The sequence below is a fragment of the Pelodiscus sinensis genome, chromosome 4 (assembly GCF_052426305.1).
Source record: "Pelodiscus sinensis isolate ZL-2025 chromosome 4, ASM5242630v1, whole genome shotgun sequence".
NCBI lineage: Eukaryota > Metazoa > Chordata > Testudines > Trionychidae > Pelodiscus > Pelodiscus sinensis.
This window is the reverse complement of record NC_143055.1, coordinates 96716179-96727934: the sequence shown is the minus strand read 5'-3', so window position 1 is coordinate 96727934 and position 11756 is coordinate 96716179. Positions and strand designations below refer to the sequence as shown.

The 11756-nt window shown below is 37.1% G+C and overlaps 1 long non-coding RNA gene across 1 annotated transcript; it reads left to right on the top strand.

Annotated features, from left to right (window-relative positions):
- Positions 1 to 452: 452 nt before the first annotated feature.
- On the top strand, positions 453 to 10291 carry LOC142829416 (uncharacterized). Its single transcript, XR_012903816.2, has 3 exons — positions 453 to 651; positions 4352 to 4405; positions 10210 to 10291. It is a non-coding gene; the product is annotated as an uncharacterized LOC142829416 (long non-coding RNA).
- Positions 10292 to 11756: the final 1465 nt, after the last annotated feature.

The window sequence follows — 11756 nt, the reverse complement described above, 5'->3', positions numbered from 1 at the left end:
AAGTCTGATGTTAGCAAGCATGCAAGCGGGCCTCAGGATAAGTAAGTATGTGGAAATGTAACCTTTCACGCTCGGTCATGGGGTAAAGGTCTAACCATAAATTACTAACCAGATGCTGAAACTGCTAAATTCATGCCCTTGGTCATTGGGCAGGGCCTACTTATAAGTTGCTTTAACTGCTGAAATCATTAAAGTTTATACCATTAAAAATAGGCATGATCAGCATTTACAGAATTATTATGACATGGCTTATAGAAATAGGGGGTGACACAACGGGCATATCCTGCATTTTACGAAAGTGCTAACCACAAAAGGATTAACCAATTTAGGATAATGGCGTAAATTAAAGATTATATAAATAATATTAAGTAAAGCGAGTAGCGTATCCAAAAGTATTGGAATAGAGGAGTGCGTATGGCTGGAACACCATGTGGCAACAAGGTGTGGAGCAACCGAGTCGCGCCTTGTATAAAGTATGCTTCTGCAAGCATGCGCTTTGGGAGGGAGGAACAGAATGGACCCGCAAACTCTGTTCACATAATTAGAAGTTTGGGGCTTGTTCATCCACATCACATAGTCTAGGACATCTCAGCGGGAAGGAATGAGACCACGACCTCCTGTCCGGGGATTGTTGGGGATCAAGGGTGAACTGTAAGTGCATTAGATTTTAATATCATAGTATAGCTAGTTTTGCATTAACTGCTTTGCATTATTTGTATATTAAGATAACCTTCATTAAAATCTATAGTGAATAAAATTTATATTGCACAATAATAAGTTAGCATACAATGAATCATGACTGAGGGCTTGTGCAGTTATCTGTGCTGTGTTGATCTGTCTTGCATTGCTTATGGGAATTGTATTGACTCTTTTACTTGCAAAGTTCTTTGGTTATTGTAATTGCGCGAGCTTTCAATAAAATAGAAAGTGGCTGAGTTTAGAGCTCTCTCATAGGTTTGTCCTGCATCCCTGAATCTAAAAATATACTGAAAGAACCATCACATAATACTCGTGAAAAGCAGGACTGCAGAGTTTGAATTCCGTGGCCCTTTATTCTAGAATAATGGGCTTGGTAGTGTGGACGCATCACTTAGAAAATCAACCTGGGGGGCTAATTTCAGACTAAGGTACCAGTGTAGGCCAGGCCCTAGAGAGGTAAGGAACTAGAAGGTGGGTCTTTTAACCTGTAGGCTGCCTGACCTCTGTGCTCCCTCTCACAGATCTGATTTGAATTTTTTAAAAAGTGTTCACCCTAAAATTAAATACAAAATAGTGTTTAATCAACCCAAAAGGCATTTTTTAAATTATTTTTCCAGTTTTAATGAATAATTGAAAAATCAATTATTTTCAGAGCTCTAGTGTCTAACTTTTAATATGCTATTATTCATAGCAGTTATAATCAGGCAGACATAATTATCAAAGCTGACCAATTTGTTTATATAAGACCCTCACTGGCACAGTGTCTGAGTGCACAGCCATCTTTATTATGTGTGCCCTCACATCACCCCTGTGGGGTCAGGTGAAGAGCACTTCCACTGTTACAGATGGAGAGCTGCCGCACAACAACACTAAATGGAAGAACATGGAATTGAACCCTCATTTCCCAAGTGCGAGGTTAGTGCCAAAGCACACAAATTTGCTTTTTTGGAGCGCTCACTTTTTATGTGATGATATCATTTAGTTTTATTATATGAATCAAAAAGAGACTTATGAAAAACAAAGAACTTTTAACCATCTAACTAAGATGTATAAATGATCAGATGTTCAGCAAACAATACTGCTTATGATTTTCCAATATATGGCAAACCTGGAAGAAAATCATTTCATAAGACTATAAAATACTAAGGCAACGAGTGGATTGAGGTCACTTTACTGATACTAATGTTTTGCCACTAATTCTTTAATATTAGCCCCAAAATCAGCCTACAACTGCTAAGGAGCAAATGCATCTCTTTGATAGCCCCCTGAAATAGTGATATATAGTTTTGTTACTCAATGACAGCCAATTGGTGATGTGAGATGATCTCACTTAACTCAAAGGGAGGCTGAAAGTGTTAGCCCTTTAATATACACAAAAGGATGCTCACAATAATGAAATTCAATATAAATGACCACATGTTGGTAAGGAGGTAAAATTTGAGCACTGGATTTATTTTCTATGCCCAATTGCCAGAAATAAATGTCTAGATCAAATTTAAGGATTTTTGCTCAGTGGAAGCCTAGAAATTGATTATCAGTGAATATGTTACCAGTTATGAGCATCTGCACTATATTAGATTTTTGGGACGATACATTATGTTCAAATTCTCCAGGCTCCATCGTGTCCGTTAGTGCTGAAAACTTGCAAACCCAGGATACTGAATATCTGATAACCTAGAACTGGAATAGATTATAGTGAATTAAATCCACAGGGTGGCTAGAGATACTGTACTTTTATACTCAACTTCTGGAAGGTACTGAGTGCTGTTAACTCCCTGTCCTGCTCCAATTTACATACGTGGAAGATTTGCTGTTGACTTTAATGGTAGGGAAAATGGACCTAGATGTCCTTAATTCCCACTGAAGAAAATCCAGCCTGCTAAATGTAGAAATCTCACCCACACACAGACACATGTAATGTACAATTTAATGGAATTTAATGGTATGACAAACTGTACAAGTGTTGCCAAAGTGTAAAAAAGACAGAGCCCTCAAGTATGTGGAAGGTTAATAAAAGGCAGGCTAAACAGGGATACTCACTGACTGTGTTCATTTGTCAATAGTCACACAATTACTTCTCATGCCCATATAAATCCTGACTAGTACAGATTATATTAGACTACTAAAATGGAGAAAATTAAAAAAATGTAACTTACTATATATTATTTAGTTTACACTTACTCTGTGCCCCGCTCTGTGCATAAGCAGGAAACATGCTCACTAGTAAGGTCCCATTTGTCGTATGCTCAATTTCACTTTTGGAATCTCATGTCTTACAACAATGATGTTGGGTTTCTATTTTCAAAACTACACTGAAGTATTTATAGAAAACAAAAAAAGTTCCCACTGAGATTTTAAATGCATATTAGATTTATGTTTTTGTTTTTTAAATTCCCCTTTAAAAATATTAGTTTCTGCATTTGGCCTGTAAAATATTTCACAACATTTTAAGCAGTTTGGGCCAACATTTCTGTGTAAAGAGAAAATTAAGTTTTGAAAGTCTTCAGGATGTTGTACTTACAAAAAGATAATTACAGTCTTCTCTCTCACAGCATTTTAAGTTAACCTGTGTGATGTTTACTAAAAAGTCTCTCCCCTTTACAATCCTTCCCTCCTCCCAACTGTATATAGGGAGTTACACTGTTTGGACGTCTGTGACTTGTCATGTTTCTGTTGACAAACGAATGAGCAAACAAAATACATTTTAATTTGGTACACATGGCGCCAGTCCAGAATCCTAATGGTTTAAAAAGGGGCAGTGGGAGAGTCTCATAGAAATATCATAAGTCAACATGTGGACTAGTTTAAGAAATAGAGGGGTTTAAGAAGTGGTAAGAGGCATAAGGAGGGTCTGAAGGGAAAAGAAGAATGTAGAAGTGTTCAAACATTTCTATTTCTTGTGCAGATCTAGTATTTCTTCATCCTACTCACAAACATCTATATTGTCCTGTAGGTAGACCTATGCTGCATGCATATAATATACATTACTTATAGGTCATGCAAATAATAGGGTATATTGGTATACCTCCTTTTTTGAGGCATAAGGATCTTGCGCAAAAAAAGGGGTATTGAGCAAAAAGGAAACATCCACACTCCTTGTTTTTGCATAAAAACCCCTAGCAAAAAAAAAAGGATCTGCAGAAAATATGCAAATGATATCATGACTTATGCTAATGAGTCCCTCATTAGCATATTTTCGGCCGCAAAAACTTGTAGTGTAGTTGTAGCCTGATACTATAGAAAATTATATGCAGGAAAAAATAATTGTGCCTTCCAACCAGAGTTTGTATAATATGTGGTAAATAAGATACAGAGGGAGCAATGAGAACACAATGAAATATTGAAAATCTGCTCATTAATAAAGCATTGCTGTACGAGCACTGAGTCAGCTGATGATCTTGGGGAGAAATTGTTTATGATCTTTAATTAAAGAATATATCTTAATGCCTGTGAAAAAGGAAGTGAATAAAAATTGTAAAGGCAAACTTAATTCTTGCATTTGCTAACTTCTGAGTGCTTCTTTGCAACGTAAATGTTCTTTATGTAGCTTTGTTGTTATAAATACATGTACAAATTCAACACAAAAACATAGTATATATTTGTGTGTGTGTCCATGTATATAATTTGCTGTATATCTTACTATTTATTTTAGAAATGTATGTCTGTCTGACCATCTGTGAGTCTGTTCAAGAAGTCCTCCTAAACGGTAAGAGCTAGGACCAAATTTGACATCCAGCTTCCTCTTACTATCACTTAAACCAAAGCAAGGGTTTGGTTGTGCCAGAATAATGAAATGTGCCTGGAATTCTATTGTTTCTCATAAAAAGGAAAGGGAAGGGTCTGGTTTTACTGTAGAATAACCACAGGGAGCAGCAAAGGCCAAAGATGGGGACCAGGGCAGCTATAACCCCATTGTGCCTATAGAGGGTAGGAGAGGAGAAAGGGGCAGATATCTACTATATATTTCAGAGAGTTTGTCTGTTGTCTCTCTGCCTATGTGTTTGTCCATTCCCACGCTGGGGGACATGCACCCATCCCCTGGCTGTGCCCACTGTAGCTGCAGAAGCTATGGACAGACGCTTCTCACCTGGCTTCAAGCTACTGCAGTGATAGAGGGCTGGGATTGACCTTTCTTCCTGAGGTAGCCTGGATATTGAATCCCTCACCCCCAGCCCCACCCCAGAACAATTATTTAAATGAAGAAAAGCAAAACTACAAAACTTATTTGAGTAAGGTCGTGAGCAGTGCTGGGCAAATCTTCTTGTGTGTGTGTGTGTATAAAACATCTGATTTATATTCTATATAAAATATAAATTCCATGTGTACTGGAAAATATTGTAGTAAAGCTTTCACATCAGAACCTAAAAGCTGGAGTGCAGTCCTGGTGTCCTTCAAGTCAATTAAAGTTTTATCATTAATTTCAATGCAATAAGGATTTCACCTCTATTGTGTTCCTATGCATCAAAATGTAAGTAGGGGGAGTGAAAGCAAACACTAGTAAAGCCTCAGCAATAAATCTGTCATGCAAATTTCTTGTGGTTTTACTAGCAATTAGTTAGTGCATTAAGTTGTTGTTACCTAATTATATGACTTTTATTGTGTCATCAAACAGAAAACTGATACCAAACAGTACAAGCGAATCAATAAAAAGTCTGGACCTACAATGTTAATAAGAGTGAAAATTAAACCACCAGGCAGCTTCAACATAGGAACAGGGAAAGCTACCAAGCTGTCTATTGTTTCTGGGGGTAAAACATCCAGACAGCAAACTCTTCTACAGGGCTGTGTCTACACTGCACCCCTTTTCCGGAAAAGGGATGCAGATTAGACCAGTCGGAATTGCAAATCCGCAGGGGATTTAAATATCCCCCGCGGCATTTGCATTTACATGGCTGCCGCTTTTTTCTGGCTTGGGGATAAGCCGGAGAAAAGCGCCAGTCTAGACGCGATTCTCCAGAAAATAAGCCCTTTTCTGGAGGATTTTTTATTCTTACTTTCAATAAGAAATCCTCCAGAAAAGGGCTTATTTTCCGGAGAATCGCGTCTAGACTGGCGCTTTTCTCCGGCTTATCCCCAAGCCAGAAAAAAGTGGCAGCCATGTAAATGCAAATGCCGACTGGTCTAATCTGCATCCCTTTTCCGGAAAAGGGGTGCAGTATAGACACAGCCCCCTTGTGTTAACTGCTTTGCACCAGAGTGTACCAAAAGGTATTGTATTTCAGGCAACACATGTGCTACTACAGCCGTTTGTACAGCATCAGCCTGCTTGTGGTTGGATCAGAGACATACTGCACCGTGTCTCTTCCCTCCTGCCTTCCCTTCTGGGTACATACACTCTGGAAACGACCTAATGGTCCCTGTGTACCCCTGAATGAAGGGAATACTGTTCTGCCTGGCCCTTACATGGGCCATGTAAAAGGGAGGAGGAAGCAGCCCTATCTTCCATCACACTTGTATCGAGCACTTAAACATGATCTGACCCTAAAATATTAACTGCCTATTCCTGAGCTTATTGAAGTCAGTAGCAAAAATTGCATTAATTTCAATGGGAGGAGGGCTGAGCCCAAGATCATAGTGTTTTCTATGAGTACTGAGAAATTTATACCTCTTCCCCCAAAAGACTGCTCACTGGATGTAAGAATATAGTCGAGTATATTCAAAACCAGAGTAGCCTTTGGTAGAGAAGGGGAGCCTTAACATTTTAGGTTGAGATGTGCATGACATGAGGAACCTTGAAGTGAAGGAGTTATACAAAAGAGTAAATGTGAGTGGATCCTTGATTCTTATATGATAGCTCTGACCCTGAACAAACTTTTTTACATATGAGTTTTCCTGCATGAATACACCCTAAAAATAATTCTGTGATTTTTAAGTGACAGACTGTATTTCACAGCTTAGTGTAGTAGGTGAATGTGTTTATACCAAAGGGGTGTCAAAGGAGAGTGTTAGCGAATAGTTTATCATTATGGTTAGCTTTATGCAAAAGCAGATTAACTTTTATTTATAGATTAATACAATTAATGAAAAAGGCGTTTAAACTCATAACACTTGCAGAAATAGAAATTATTCTTCCCCATTGGAAATGAAAGATTCACTTTGTTGGTGTTGACAGAGCTGTTGTCATAGAAGAGCAATTTAAAACTGTATTTTGAAAGCATAGGGGAATATGTTTGATAGTTCAAGTGTGATGATTTTGCAATTCCATTTTTTTAAAATTGGTTGTCCTAAATATTCTAAGTGATACTACTGGCCTTGTAATGGTTATTTTGCACCCCTCACTTAAACAGGCCTGTGTATTCATACTCTGAATTCCTCTGTTGGAGTTGAGTTGCTTTGTGAATGGAGAAAAATCCCAGCAGTAGGTTATTTGTATCTGTTGGCTAAGCATGGGCGCGGGTTGGTGTATATCCTGGCAACAGAAATGGACAAAAGCAGCTGTTTAAGAATGTCTTGAACTTAATAAAATAAGTAGAAAGGGAAATGGTTCAATCATTCAGTGTAATACTATTTAAAGATTGGACCACCGTACTAGACCCAGTATTGTAGGATCAGAAAAGTCAGATGTAAATTACTTCTTACTCTGCAATGATTTTTCCAGGAGACATTTACAAGAAGAAATAAGGCATATAACCCAAACAAAAGACTAGTATTTAAGAGTATCCAATGCTTCTTTTTAAACTTTAATAAGAGTCTCAACCATACTGTTATTTAATATTGTGACCTGGTAGACACACCACATCTTTGGGGGGAAATCATTTGTTAAGCAACGGCTTCTGCATCTTTCAAACAATAGTCAGGGCTCAGACTGTATGTTAGTAATTCATTTTCCAAGGAGTATTTCCATTTGTTTTAATAACTAAGCACTGCTGCACCAATATATTGCTGGGATGCTTTTTTTTTTCTGTGAGACGTTTTATTATTTTTCCACTTGGGAAGCAATAATATTACATGAAAGAAAAAAAGCACAAGGAACAATTATGTCTTCAGTTTACATCTGTTTTATAACAGCACTAGGCTGGAAAGGAAGACAAGTGTTTTGATTGGTTGGTTTTTTTGTATCTGATTGTTGATTATAAGCTTTTTGAAGCAGGAACTACATTTCATATATATATAATATGAAATACAACAATATAAATGCCAATAATTGTCAGTAAAAGATTGGGGAGCAATTTCATTATAAATTCCTATTTTTATTTTATAACTTTGAAAGATGTTATATATTGAAGATAATGATTGATTGCATTGCATTCAATCATGCTTTTATCAACTTTATCGTATGTAACATGTATTAAGTATTAAACAATTTAAGTTGTGTTGTACATATAATATACCTTTATTTGTTCAGGCAAAAGCATGATTGAAAAAGTTAGGTGTTAAAACTGTGTCCTGCAACTCAACTTGTGGGGCTCAGTCATCCCAATTTGGGAAGTGCAATCAAGATCTGAAGGCCAACTGTTGAAAATGCCTTCACCCCTTAGATCTAAGAACTGTTAGTGAGAGCACATCAGTAGGTCTCTGGAGAGAATCAGTTTCTTAAGGAATTGTACCAAAACATTCAAATATCATCATTGGACGTGGGAACCAAGAAATAGTATTTAATTTTCTTTTTATATACATTTTAATATGAAGCATAGCAACTGAGAAAAAGTTTACTAAGAACCTGGTTTCCTTAATGCGACATGATACCATGCTCCACAAAGGTAACTGCTAGGAAAAATACCAATGCTAGTTTGTATCAGCAGGAGCAGACAAGTAACACTGAATGGAGTTTATGAGGAAATAGGACATATTTAAAAATGAACGTTGAACAGTTCATTATATTTTATAAAATGTGATGTTTATAATAATTCTTTGGCTCTTTCATTAAAATTTCCATAGTGCTTTAGAAAATACTTTCTGTTTTGCAGTATTTCCTGGAGCATAACTAGGAGTGCCAGATTACGTGATGATAATTCAATCCGTCAGCAAATCCCATTGTTTCTGAGTTTGTAAATACAGTGATAAGTGCACATTAAATTTATGTCAGTCTGTGGCAACAGATCCATAATCAGGATTATGGAGGGGAGGGGAAATGTTTTATATAAAAATAAGGCTCTCCTTGTAAAGACTTCTTGATTTCTGATTTGTTGATTAAAAATGTCCCCTTTTTTCAGAATGCATTTAAAACCCTTCCTATAGGCTTGAAGAATACCTTTAAAATAGAGTTTCAGTTTAGTTTTGCTTTACCTGCTCATCTGAAGTTTCTGGTGCTTGATGATGATATAGGGAAGTCAATTCTGAGGCCTGGTATATACACACAAAGTTGCAACAATATAATTAACAGTATAGTTTCATCCTGCTTTAGTTAATCAGTAGAACATCTGGTGTGGGCACTTACATTCATTTAAACCTGACAAATTAGATTGGCTATGGGAACACAACCACTTCTAAATGGTCATCGAAGCGTTCATGGAAGTTGCATCAGTTTACACCCATTTAAGTTCAACAAATACTGCTTCTGTTTATAGACAGTTTTATAGACAAGCCTTTTTGTAGCTGCAGATGCTAAAAGACTCTTTCTATTTTCCATACATGGCAACAGAAAGACTGGTGGCCACTGATGTGATTTAGTTAGGCAACAACTTCATTCATACTTGGTTTTATCAGTTCCTCATATTGCACCTTAACAGGTCCAAAGCAGTTGTGGGGAATCAAAAAAACAAAAAAACTATTTGACCTTGACCAAGTGAGGGAAAAATTCCTTCCCAGTGATACATGGAAAACAGGTAACGAGTGTGGTGACCACAAAAGGAAACTCTATCCTATTCCAAACTCATCAGGGAGTGAATAGGTTCTTACAGCTTGATCCTGGTAAATAAGGCCTCTCCATGGCTTCATGGGATATCAATAACCCTCCCACTCTTCCAGTCGGCAGCCAGAGCTATGCAGTGATCTTGATTTGCCCCTAACTACATTGTTCTTTCTAAGATTCCCTCCTATCTCGTGTTGCAAAGAAGTCTTGAAAGGAGAAATACCTTTTTTTCATCTAGCTAAGCGGCAAAAGACTCCCCACACATTAAGTTTGTAATAGTCACATTGTTTTAGCATCACGTCTCACTTTAGATCTCACATTCATTAGCAGGAATACATTTTCTTTTAAGGGTCATCAAGTATCACAGATCTTTCAATAGAGATAGAAATGTAGCCGTGTTAGTCTGGTGTAGCTGGAACAAAAAACAGGACTATGTAGCAATTTAAAGACTAACAAGATGGTTTATTAGGTGATGAGCTTTCGTGGGCCAGACCCACTTCCTCAGATCAAATAGTGGAAGAAAATTGTCACAACTATATATACCAAAGGATACAATTTTAAAAAATGAACATATGTGAAAAGGACAAATCAAATTTCAGAAAAGAAGGGGGATGGGTGTGGGAAGGTAAATGTCTGTGACCAAATGATATTAGAGGTGATAATTGGGGAAGCTATCTTTGTAATGGGTACGATAATTAATGTCTTTGTTTAACCCTAAGCGTAAAGTGTCGAATTTAAGCATGAATGACAATTCAGAGGATTCTCTTTGAAGTGTGGTCTGAAAAGGTCTTTGAAGCAAACAAGGTAAATATAATGCTCTCCATTTTCTCTCTCTCTTTCTATCTTTCTCTCTCTTTACAGAAAATATGTGCCAATAAAGTACTTTTCTGCTCTCATAATCTCAATTCACTTATTTTTCTCTGTCTTCCTCTCCTGAGTCATACAAAGAACATGGAAAAATATCAGCTATTTAATAAAATTCAGAATATTATTCATTGACACAAGCATGTTACTGATCAAAATTGTCTTGTTTAGAAGGCTAGCTGCAAAAAAAAACATTCTAATTCTAATTCTGATAGGCCTAGCCTCTAATGAATCACTCATGGCAAGAGGAACAAAGAATGTTGTTCACAAATTGTTCAATTTATGTAGCTGCACCATTGTAAAATATCTGGTAAGTAATATGCTATTGGTAGGGGGTTTGACTAGATAAACCACCAGCAAATATCCTCTCTCTCAGCCTCTGGAATTCTTTCTGTGCTGCACCACAAAGAACAAGTTTAGCCTCACTTTCTACAAAAACCAAATGGATAATATTTATTTTGGATAGCAGGCAGGGTGAAACAAAAGTGAGGTTGTCATAAAGGTGTTTTTCTGTGTTGGAGCTGTATGTCTGTGAAGGGGTTTCTCTCTCTCCACTATTGCTATTGCACTGTACAGCTGTACTTGCCAATAAACCCCAGGGGGTGGAGATCACCCCCTATGACTTAAATTTGTACAATTACAACTTCACCTTCCCCACGAAGTCTCAGACTGTTAGCTGACATCTTTTTATACATTCCCAACCCTCAAAGAATCAACCAAAAGCTGTTTTATTTTTAAAGTAAAAAACTATACAGAGGAGTGTTTTACAGAGAAATACCGTTAATTTTAGCTAGGAAAAGAGGAAGCAGAAAGATTAGGAAACAGAATATGCTATTTTATATGAAAAGGGCCCATGGCTATTTCCTTTGCACCAAAGATCCAAAGATTTTTCATTGAACATTAGGAACCTCTCTTTCCTGTCTGTTTTTTAATATGATTCTTTTCTCCTTATCCATTTTCTCTCAGGGTACATCTACACTGTAAAACTATTTTGAAATAACTAGTGCTATACCAAAATAACTTAGTCCATGTCTACACAGCAGGCAGTTATTTTGAAATAGTGTCAAAATACTGCCAAGCTGGAGGACTTCTTACTCTGACTCCTATAATCCTTATTGTATGAGGAATAAGGGAAGTCAGAGGATGAGAGCTCTATTTCAAAATAGGTGCTATGTAGACGCTCCTTATTTTGAAATAAACTATTTCTCTTGAAATTCCTTCCTTGAAAGCAGGAATAAGAGATCCTCCGAAAAAGGCTTTATTTTCCGGAGAATCGCATCTAGACTGGCGCTTTTCTCCGGCTTATCTCCAAGCCGGAAAAAAGCGGCAGCCATGTTAATGCAAATACCGCGGGGGATATTTAAATCCCCCGTAGATTTGCCTATTCCAAAGTGCTACATTA